Source organism: Muntiacus reevesi, chromosome 3, assembly GCF_963930625.1.
Source record: "Muntiacus reevesi chromosome 3, mMunRee1.1, whole genome shotgun sequence".
Classification (NCBI taxonomy): domain Eukaryota; kingdom Metazoa; phylum Chordata; class Mammalia; order Artiodactyla; family Cervidae; genus Muntiacus; species Muntiacus reevesi.
Window position 1 is genome coordinate 228,517,101 of NC_089251.1, and position 12,284 is coordinate 228,529,384.

The window sequence follows — 12,284 nt, forward strand, 5'->3', positions numbered from 1 at the left end:
ATTCCATTTATATAAATTCTTGAAATAGCAAAATGATAGAGATGGAGAACAGATGAACGGTTTGCAGGAATTGGGAGAGAAGGGGGACAGAAGAAGATGAATATGGGTGACAAGAGGAATCTTTGCAATGGTACTGTTCTCTATTTGACTATGGTGGTAGTTACACAAATCAGCACATGTAATAAAACTACATAAACCTAAACACACACGCATTAACATATGTAAAACTGGTAAAAATGGAATAAGGTCAATGGTTTGTATCATTGTCAGTTTCCTGGCTGTGACACTGTATTTTAGCTTTGTTAGATATTATCACTGGAAGAAACTGAGTGAAAGGTATATCTTATAACTTCACATCAGTCTACGATGATCTCAAAATAAAGGTTGACGGATGCCTTAAAAGGTTAAAAACATTTTTTTGAAGTTAAAGAAACGGTACATATAAATCCAAAGTAATTTGATTAAATTTTCAAGTTAGATGACAAGAATTCTGATAGTAGATCAAGAAGTAATCCATTTGCCTGTGTTTAATTTATAACAGATCTGCTTAAAACATAAAGACACAAAAATGTGAATGTAAAGGAATAGAAATTATATTTGTGATAAATACTAAACAAAGAAAGTTGATGTCACTCTAATAACATCAAACAAAGTAAACTTTACAACCAAAAGCGTTTTTAAGGAAAAAGAAGATTGTAGCAAAATAGTAAAAGGAACAATTCATAATACATACTCAATGGTGTTGCCCCAAATACATGAAACAAAAATGGACTGCTTTACAGAAAATAAAAATCTAATTGACAATCATCATAGTAGATTTCAGCATACTTTTTTGTGTAGTGTTCAGATCTCTTGTATGCATTACTTTGCCAACAAAGGTCCGTCTAGTCAAGGCCATGGTTTTTCCAGTGGTCATGTAAGGATGTGAGAGTTGGACTATAAAGAAAGCTGAGCACCAAAGAATTGATGCTTTTGAACTGTGCTGTTGGAGAAGACTCTTGAGAGTCCCTTGGACTGCAAGGAGATCCAACCAGTCCATCCTAAAGGAGATCAGTCCTGGGTGTTCATTGGAAGGACTGATGTTGAAGCTGAAACTCCAATACTTTGGCCACCTCATGCTAAGAGTTGACTCATTTGAAAAGACTCTGATGCTGGGAAAGATTGAGGCAGGCAGAGAAGGGGACAACAGAGGATGAGATGGTTAGATGGCCTCACCGACTCAATGGACATGGGTTTGGGTGGACTCCAGGAATTGGTGATGGACAGGGAAGCCTGGCGTGCTGCAGTTTATGGGGTCACAAAGAGTCAGACATGACTAAGCGACTGAACAGAACTGCCATATATATATGCATATTACATATATGCATAATTATGCACATGTTATGGACTTCGAAGTGGTGCTAGTGGTAAAGAGCCTGCCTGCCGATGCACAAGATGTAAGAACCACAGGTTTGATCCCTGAGTTGGGAAGATCCCCTGGAGGAGGGCATGGCAACCCACTCCAGAATTCTTGCCGGGAGAATTCTGTGGACAGAGAAACCTGGAGGGCTACAGTCCATAGAGTTGCAGAGTGGGACACAACTGAAGCAAGTAAGCATGCAGGCACATACTATATATGTATATTAGGTATATAGAAGAGGTGGCAAAAAGATATAAGGTTGACATTAACAGAAACCAGTACCCTAGAATTAAAGTGCAAATTTCTTCGACTATATATGAAACCATGAACAAATGACAAAATACTTAGACATAAAAAAGAATACAGTTTATGCATGTGCCTATGAAAAACAGAAAAGTAGCAAGAAATTCCCATATATTTGAAGATTTAAAATATGTATAATTAACTCCAGACTTTTAATAATTCATGGAACACTTTAAGAAGAAATGGCGATAAAAATTAGAAAATACTTAGACCTGTATGATACTTCAACACCATAAATCAAAATATGCAAGATTTAGCTGAAACCACAAATAGAAAGCAGAACCTTAATTGCACAGATTAGAAAAGAAAAAAGACTAGAAATAAATCAGTACAACTTTCAATTTAAACAGATAGAAGAACAATAATGATATCATTCAAAGAAAGTAAAAGGAAGGGGAAAAGTAAGGATAAGAACCGAAATTTTGAAAGTAGAAGAACAGAGAGGTAAACAACACCCAAAGTTGCTTTCTTTAGAGAAGTGAAACTAATGCTAATAGACAAATCTCTGGCAGACTTAGCAAGAGAAAGAGAGAAACTATAATGAAAATTAGACCACAGTTACAAAAGAAGTTTGCCAATAATCTTGACAATATAAATTACTTAGAAAAATTAAGTTCAAAGAATAGATTCAAGAAGAAATACAAAATTTGTTTAATCCTATTAAAATAAATTAATTTGAATCAGCAGTCAACAATTTAACCACTGGGAGAAGCAGCAACAACAAAAACTGCAATAACAAAGTGAAAATAAAAGTCACCAAACAAACAAAGCAATATGTTCCTATAATATATTTACAGGATTATTTTGAAGGAGGAAACAGAACAGGCTCCATCTTGAAAGCAGGACTCCATCTTGGGCAGGTTTGTGGACTTTGAGCTATATGCCCAGTATCTATGGGAAATGACATACCAACTGGAAAATCAGGCCCCCCGAAGGAAGAGCCCCAGGGCTCGTACCTAGACGCTCCATCACCTAAAAGAATACCCTAATTATCTGTGTAACTGAGTAGAATAATACATTCTATTATGTTTATTGGGGTATGACCACAGGCCTATTGATGGTTGTCCACTGTTAACTACCTAGGCTTAAGGCATATGAATCAAGGGTTAACTTTCATTGTATCTTTCTTTTCCTTTGTTCAGACTAGTTTCAGGGAACTTGGGGAGGTGAGTTTGGGCATGTACATTTATGGTATATAAGGTCTTCACAAAAACTGGTCGGGGTCCTTGGCTAAGAGGAGACTCTGCCTTGGGCCCGCGGGTGTAATAAACTGCGCTCCACTATCTGCATTGTCCTTCTGAGTGAGTTTGTTTCCCATAACGCATGGCTACAACAATTTCATCAAAAAATCAGGGGTTAGATAATCTGTATTTTATTCACACGCTCAAAAGAAGAGAAAAAAATAATTTCCTCAACAATTTTGTTTTTATAAAACAAATGGAATATTTTTTATAACCTTAATATAATTTGATAAGGACAATTACGAAAATAAAATTCCAGACATTATAATACAGGTGTAAAAATCCTATTTAAAATATTACCAAAACAAAGAAATATTAATATTTGTATATACAAATTATGACAAAGGAAAACTTTTTCTAAAGAACATTAGTAAAACAATGTTAAAACATTTATTAGTATGATTTATCACAATAATAGATTAAATGTTTTTAAAACATATGAATATCCCAACAATTGAAGGAAAATCATTGGCTAAAGTCAGGGCCCATTTGTGACGAAAACACTTAAAAAATAGAAATAGAGACCCTAATTTACTGTTTAAAAGTTAGCCAGCAAACATTACCTACATGAAATAAGAAACTTGATAATAAAATATTAAAACAATGTCTTTAAAGTCAGGAACAAGACTTCAGGCCTTCTATTATACATCATTGTAGTGGAGTCTCTGCTGAATCAATGAGGTATGCAAAATAAATAAATTCATAAGGACTAGAAAGAAGGTTGTCATCATTTGTAGATATTATGATTATGCATATGAAAGTTCAAGGAAGCTATAAAGAATGGTCAATATTTTTAAAAAATCAAAGAAATTATTGTACACAAACTGCAAACATTTTAAAAAGATAGTTTGAAAGTACATCAATCACCATAATTTAAAAGAAGAATATATAAAACACTGTAGCTTAAACATTCCCGTTCTATAGAATCACTGAGAATCGCAGGTGAAAATCAGACTTTGGGTTTCAATGAATGTGGAAAGTGCATTTTGATTTGGTGCCCACTGCTACATGGACTCAGGAAGGAATAAATGCAATGGGCAGGAAATTGCTAACGGTGGGCTTCCCTGTGGCTCAGCTGGTAAAGAGTCCACCTGCGATGCGGGAGGCCTGTGTGTGATCCCTGGGTTGGGAAGATCCCCGGAGAAGGGAAAGGCTACCCACTCCAGTATTCTGGCCTGGAGAATTCCATGGACTGTATAGCCCATCGGGTCACAAAGAGTCGGATACGACTGAGCAGCTTTCACTTCACTTATTATTCTCATAGAAATAAATGGTAAAATCTTGGCTTGTGAAATCTTCTTTCCCATTCGCTTACCTGCCACACGAAAGGAGAAACATTGATCTGAGATCACATATTAAGTCTATGGGAAAATGAAACCAAGTACACATATGGCACTTATATGGAAGTTTTCACAATGCTGCACATGTAGAGTGACATTCTAGCTATATCTGAAAATAAGGACAGTTTATTTAGCCTAACAAATAGTGCCCTAAGCTATGGTCTAAAAATTGGTCATTTAAAACGTTAAAAAGCATGGTGAGTAATTATAATCAATACTTATCCTATTACCTTCTATTTGAGTATTTAGTAATGCAAGATTGACTTTTTTCTCTTCTGAGTCATTTTACTTTACTACCTCATCTTCCCTCAGAAGTAATTATTCTAATCAGTTATGGTATTGAAAACAAACCAAAAGCCCTCTTAGCTCATCTTAATGCCTTACGTTTCCTTAGATGTCACCAGTCTTGTTTGTTAGGTAACATAAGGTCAAATTCTAAGTTAGTCGAATTTATGTTTGAATATTAATAGCAAGAGTAAAAATAAAATATGAATAATGACTTGACCGCTACATTTTACCTTTGAAATTGAAAGCTCTGTAAACACAGCCATCTCACATTAGCCTCCATCCAGGCTGTCTTTGTTGCCATTAATCAGCAGAGGAGATTTAGGGTTTTTAGATCATTGTTTTCTAAATTGATACTTGCTCAGTTTCATAGCCTCCATTGTCTTGAAAACACATAAAGATGAAATATTTAAAGTGTAAGACCACAGGGCACTGCATTTCAATCAAGCACAGAATACTGATTTCCATATATTTTAATTTTGCTATCAATGATTACTATGAACATAGACTCAGATTTTGTGCCAACTTAACATGGGATTCTTCACTAATGGCTCTCCCTGATCCTAGAGCAGTTTGTGTAAGAAAGAGTGTTACAGATTAAAGCTAACATTGTAAGTCCTGGTTCTTCTTTACAGTCCTAAGAAGAGAACTATTAATAAAAACATCTTAAGTGGAAATCATTTTATTTACGCCATGTTTATATATTCACATAGATTTAATCTGTACTGCAATCTTCAAAGTTATGTTCATTACTAGACTTCTTGTAAACCCTTTTCTGGTGTCAGTTTTTCTTTCCATCTTGTATGTTTTGATGTGCTTTGTTAGCACACACACCTTGAAGTAAGTCTATGTCATCTCGAAAGTGAAAGTATTAGTCACTCAGTCATGTCTGACATTTGTGACCCCATGGACTATATAGCCTGCCAGGCTCCTCTGTTCATAGGATTCTCCGGGCAAGACTATTGGAGTGGGTTGACATTCCTTTCTCCAGGGGATTTTCCCAACCCAGGGATCAAACACTGGTCTCCCTCATTGCAGGTAGAGTCTTTACCATCCAAGCCAACAGGTAAGCCATGTCATTTTAAGATATAGCTCTGTGTAAAGCTGGATGGTTTAGAACAACTAATTCCTCCTGTTGTCTGACTGAGTCAACTCAGAATGTTTAAGTATATTAATAGTATCCTACATTGTGAAGGTATTTTTTTGTTTTAAGATAACAAATACCCTGAAGAAATAAATCAAAATAAATTGTATTGAAAATTCATGTTTTCTCATAATTGAGATGACAAGGAATATACACATGAAAAGTTTAAGAATAATTAGCCAGTGTAGACTAAGTAACTACAAGAATAATAAAGACCACCTCCACTAGGAATAGTAAAGGCAGAAAGTAAGAGGTCACAATGGGTTGAAAGGATGAGGAAATCTATAGGATTTTGCGCTGTTGAAGTTTACAGTGAAAAATAATTCTTAAGTTGAAACTTTTGGGGAAAAAATGCATTAAATAGAGTCAGAGAAATGGGACTAGAGGGAAGGAGAATGATTGGTAAAAGTTAGCTAAGATGACAAGATCAAGGAAAGATGAAGGAAAAAGGAAATTAACAGGTAAATTTAGAGGTTCTCCTTGGGGAAAAAATTAGTTCTCTCTTCAGAGCAATGAGAGAAGAAGAAGAAGATGGGAAAATGTTTGGGATATTTGGAACTTAGAAAAATGATTTAATCCTTTATATTGATTGAAACATATGAAATTGCAGATATTAAACTATTTTTTCACTTAGAAAACAGCAAATACATATGGCTCAACCTATTATTTTTTCTCCACAGTTTTTACCACCAACTTAAATGTTACATACTTGTTTATTGCCTCTCCCAGCTAGAAAATAATTTTGCCAAAACAGGGATTTTTTCTGATTTGTTATTGATTGAAAAATACTTGCACATAAAACAATGACTGGCACTTAAAGGACAATAAATAATTGTAGAATAAATTACCCCAGAAGACTTTTTTATCCCTTTCTTTCTCTTTTTTGTTTGTCTCATTCTTGTTTTCTAACTAAAGAGGGATTTGAAATTATATATATATAAAAAAAATGTGCATTCATTGCAGAATCAAAGATGATCAAAAGGATTATTTCTTCCAAAGAAGCTCTCACTGAAACTAGGCAGCATGCCTATGCAGTGAACAGGATGATCTAAAGAAATATTTTATTATTACTCATTTATAAAATTCCAGTGGTAGGCAAACATTGAATTAGAGATTAAAAATATGAAAAGGAATTGAGTTGTGTAGGGAGCAGGCAAAGAGCAGGTAAACTTTTCCAGTAGAACAGAAGGTTATGAAAATCATAGTCTGGGTAATCCATTGACAACTGAACCTAAAAAAAAAAAAAAAAAAAAAAAAACAAAACTGGTCCATCATTGGTAAAGGAGTATGACAAGGCTGTGTATTGTCACCCTGCTTATTTAACTTATGCAGAGTACATCATATGAAATGCCAGGCTGGATGAATCACAAGCTGATATCAAGATTGCAGGCAGAAATATAAACAACTTCAGATATGCGTATGATGCCACTTCTAATAGCAGAAAGTGAAGAGGATCTAAAGAGCCTCTTGATGAGGATGAAAGAGGAGAGTGAAAAAACTGGCTTAAAACTCAACATTCAGAAAACTAAGACCATGGCATCTAGCCCCACCACTTCATGCAAATAGAAGGGGAAAGAGAGGAAGTAGTGACAGATATTTATTTTCTTGGGCTCCAAAATCACTGCAGATGATGACTGCAGCCATTAAATTAAATGACGCATGCTCCTTGGAGGAAAAGCTATGACCAACCTAGACAGCATACTAAAAAGCAAAGACACCACTTTGTCAACAAAGGTCCACCTATTCAAAGCTATAGTTTTTCCAGGAGTCAAGTACAGTTGTGAGAGTTGGGCCATAAAAAAGGCTGAGCACCAAAGAATTGATGCTTTCAAATTGTGGTGCTGGAGAAGACTGTTAAGAGTTCCCTTGGACAGCAAGGGAGATCAAACCAGTCAGTCCTAAAGGAAATCAACCCTGAATATTCACTGAAAGGACTGATGCTGATGCTGAGGCTCCAATACTTTGGCCACCTGATATAGTCAGCTAATTGGAAAACACCCAGATCCTGGGACAGATTGAAGGCAAAAGCAGAAGAGGGCATCAGAGGATGAGAGGATTAGATATCATCATTGACTCAGTGGACATGAGTTTGAGCAAACTCTGGGAGATAGTGAAGGACAGAGAAGCTAGGTGTGTTGCAGTTCATGGGGTCACAAAGAGTCGGTTAGGAAATAGTGACTGAACAACAACAACAAAAATAAAATAAAAAAGAAGCTTCAGTGGGTCTGGGGAAGTTGAAAATCATTTTTCAAAAAGGAAGAACTAAGTTTGATGAGGCATGGATGGTGATCAGATTGAGTTTGTAAGTTGACTAAAACAAGAAAGTTAACAGGCATCTCCTTTACTGTGAGAGAACATTACCTGTATTTTAAGAAGCTAAGCTCCATGGAAGTAGGTGGTATTCTTTTCCAGTCATCAAACATTTTCTTCTTCCTTTCTTTTCCCTATAGCTACTGTGGTTTAGGTACCTTCTTTTTTAGATTTTAGTAATCCTTTTCCTGCTGTACAACATTGCCCAGATACATTATCTCATATGGTCAATAGAATAATAATGTTAAAAAAAAAACCCACAAACACACAGTGGTCATCAAATACTTCTTGGAGTCCACTCATGACCATTTAAAAGAGTAAATGGAAAAGTGTTTCTTTTTTTTTTTTTTTAATGTTGCAAAGACTTAAGTCTGAAAAATGTTTAATTCATTACTCTATTTTTGTGTGTGAAAACATCAAACATATGCAAACAAAGTTTTGTTGGCATAAAGTTCATTTTAGGAGGTCAAAGATGTCTATTTCTTTTGAACGTCCTGATTCTCCCACCTTATTTGTTGGTATGTTACTTCCCTGGTGGCTCAGATGGTACAGAATCTGCCTGCAATGCAGTAGAACCAGGTCCAATCCCTGGGTCTTATGGACAGAGGAGCCTGGCAGGATACAGTTCATGGGGTCACAAAGAGTCGCACATGACTGAACAACTAACACTTTGACTTTCACAGTTTCATAACAGACATAACAAACATAAGTCCAATGACATACTGTGGACCCCTAGTGAATTGGAAAGCTTTTAATGTGGTTGATTTTTTACAAAGACAAATACAATTAACTTTATAGAATTTTTATTTAATATAGGCCTTGAGTTAATTTGACAAAAATGATATGCATATATAAATGTGTTAAATAATCAGAAATGTAGCTTTAAAAGAGAACATAGTGCATTTTATCCTAATTTAATAGATGGTAGTTATATCATCTTGGCAATACCATTCTACAATATCACCTACCTTATCAAAACAGAGGCAGCAGCATGGAGTTAAAATCCTAGAGCAAGATTAATCTCAGTCTTCAAATATGGGGAAAAAAAACTGCTTTCTTTATTTACTTGCTACTGGTACTTGACTAAAGAAAACTAGAATTTTTTGTATCCTCTATTTCATGGAGCAACTTCATTTAATGTGCTACCTATTTCCTTCTGAAACTCAGCAATCTTTTAACATCATAAAATATTTAATAAACTGAAGTTTAAAATTTCTCTATCTCATATTATTGCTAATATATCTTGCATTTATGAAATACATTTGCCTTCTTCATCCAAATGCTTTGACATGTATTACGTCACTTTGCCCTCACAATCATGTATTTTTTTTCCAAAGGTTCTACCCATATTTCAATATAAAAAGATAGCAATCACCAAAGTCATCACAGCAAATGCAAATTATGTCCTCAGGAAGAGAGTGAGATAGTAATAGATACAGGAACGTATTCTGTTTACAAGGAATTTTATAGGAGTTTCTTTGCATGCATTCATACTGCAAGCAGGAACTAGGGTCACTGGAATTATGTGAATCATTACATTTTCACAGTATGGGAAGCCTTGTCTCATCCATGAATGACAAGTTTTGGATTGGACCCATCCAATATATAATTCTATGGAGGGTCAGCAGTATAGATTATTGAAGTTTGAGGAAAAAAAATTATGTACTTTAAATCCCAGAGCACATGACTTATAAGAAATAACTGGAGGCATGATTTTCAAAATGAGTAGCCAGTTTCAATCTGAATTTCTCTGTAGGGGAAAGTGATGCTTTTTTATATTTCACTATAAATATTATAGTGAAAGCTTGCTAAACACTTATAGCTATTACTTCAAGGAAATAGTCTTTTAGTGATAGTGTTTATGATACTGCCTGCTGTTGTAACATCATGATTAGACATTGAAATAAATAGCATTAATAACCAACTCTGTGATTCACAAGATGTTGTGGTAATTGTATTCTCTTGAGGTTCTCATGAAAACTAGGGTCCTTTTCCCCCTAATACATAGACGAAAGACAGGTAGCTTGGTAGGTAGATACCTAGATACATAGATAGATACTATATCTAGTTTATATTTCCAGGGAAACATAGACCACTTGAGTCTTTAAGTTTCCACTGATCACATGTGACCTTGGCTTCATTATTATAATATGTCGATAAACTGCTTAGACCCTGGGTATAGAGAAGATAGTTATATTATATTGATATGAAATCCCTGATTGATTTACTCACCACTTAATATTTTATAAATAAAATACACTTATTTGAATCTAAATTCTTACCAGTTACTCATATTTTTATATAGAGAAACCATTTAGACTTATGAAGAGGAACAATATTTAAAAGTCTTAATATACTTCAGAGCATTCTATTTCACTCGGACAGTTGTAAATGGATGTTATTAACTTAAACTAGGCAAACCTAGGATTTCCTAGTTTAAATTAATAACCTCCTTTCACCCTTTCTTGTCTTAGATCTCAGGCATTATTCCAGATTTTCTCTGTTGAGTTCCCTGTTATTTTGGGTTTGAGATTTAACATGTTACAGACATGAGGGATGTTACAACATGAGGGATGTTGTATGTCAAAATCTTTCAAGTAATAAGTGGCAATCCTCAAACTGAGCCTGTAAATGGTGGTTGTTCAGATAAGGGCACTGATTCAAATCACAACTGCACAGAAAGGGAAAAGAGATGGCAGTTATTTTGTCCCTTGTTTCTTGAGGCATGTTTGATCCCATTAAAGAAGACATAGTATGTGTGAGTCATCTTCCCTTCTAGAGGCTTCTAGCCCCTTGGATCTTTGCTTCAGGTAGCGCTCTGCTGAATAGACAAGTAGCCACGGGACTACAGCAGTTTGTTCTTGAGCATTCTGCTTCTGCCAAAGTCATGGGAAAGAGTTGCCTTTCAGTTCCTTTTTAAAAGAGATATTTTAAAAGAGTCACCCACTTCTTTTAAACATCTAGTATATTCTACATGCAATGGCAATGGAAAACTAACCAGTTATATGGGCATAAAACTATTGCTTTCTCAACAATTGCTGAAGACAGTTGGAAAATCAGCCAGGAGACAATCCCATTATATTGAACGGCACTTGCATACTTCATTTATTTCCCCCTCAAGCATTGCAGCTGGAATAGCTGCTAGGAAGCTTTAAAAATATGCAAGAACATTTTAAACCTCCAGGAACACTCAGACTTCAAACTGCTTTTTCTTCTAGTATAACATCTTTAAATAATTAAGTGTTTCTTTTGTTTCTTTTTTAGTCTTCTGGTTTGGGAAATATTAAGGTAACTGGAAATGAAAGAAAAAAATCACAGAGGAACTTATTCGTGATTTTTCAATTTCCATAAAATCAACAGCCTTGCTTTTGAGCCTGCTGGAGTGTATTCTGACCAAGGTCAAAAGTACACTTATGTGTCAGTGACATTTGTTAGCACTCCTGCCTAAAAGCCACAGGACAGCATTCTGCAACCCATATGAGCAACACCACAAGGGCTCCCCAGGATTCTCAGCTTCTGTTATCACCAGTGGGTTTTTTTCAGAAGCATTTTTAAGAAATGGTCATAAGCTAGCATCAAATGGTTCGGAACGAATCTCTTTTGTTGGAAGAAGGGGTTTAATTAACTTTTGAGCCACACAGATTCATCTGGACCTGAGTGAGGCTGAAAATTGATTAAACTGTGAGCACCTATTGAGAAAGTATTTGACCAGGAAATAAATTCATTTCTTCAAGGTCAATGACCCTACAAGTTGATGGCTAGCTGAGATTAATGCACACTGGGTTTCCAGTTTCAACCATTGCTTGCTGGAGCTCTCCCCTCCTCCACACTGCTTATCATCTACCTGGTCTTCTGCCACTTTTATTCTCTGGACCAACATTTTCTCACAGAAAATCTGAGCAGCATTTTGCTTTGTCTTATGAGTGAGGAGAGGGCTTGTGAATAAGGCTTTGCAGTCAATGCATTCTAAAGTTTTATTTTATCCAAAGGTGTACTATAACATGCAATGATTAAAAATAAGATAGAGAATGGTCTCACCCAGATTGATTTTTCCTTCTGAAAAATATTAAATGGATAGCAAACAGAATGTGTTTATCAGTTTCATAAAATCCCACTTGATTAAATGGTTCGCCTATTTTTCAGCAGTAACTTTAATTTTTTTTCTTGAGTCTAAACATATACAACACACATATAAACACACACACAAGCATTTAGAAACTATCCTCTGCGTATTATCTAGTAAGGCAAGCTGGGGAGTCAGG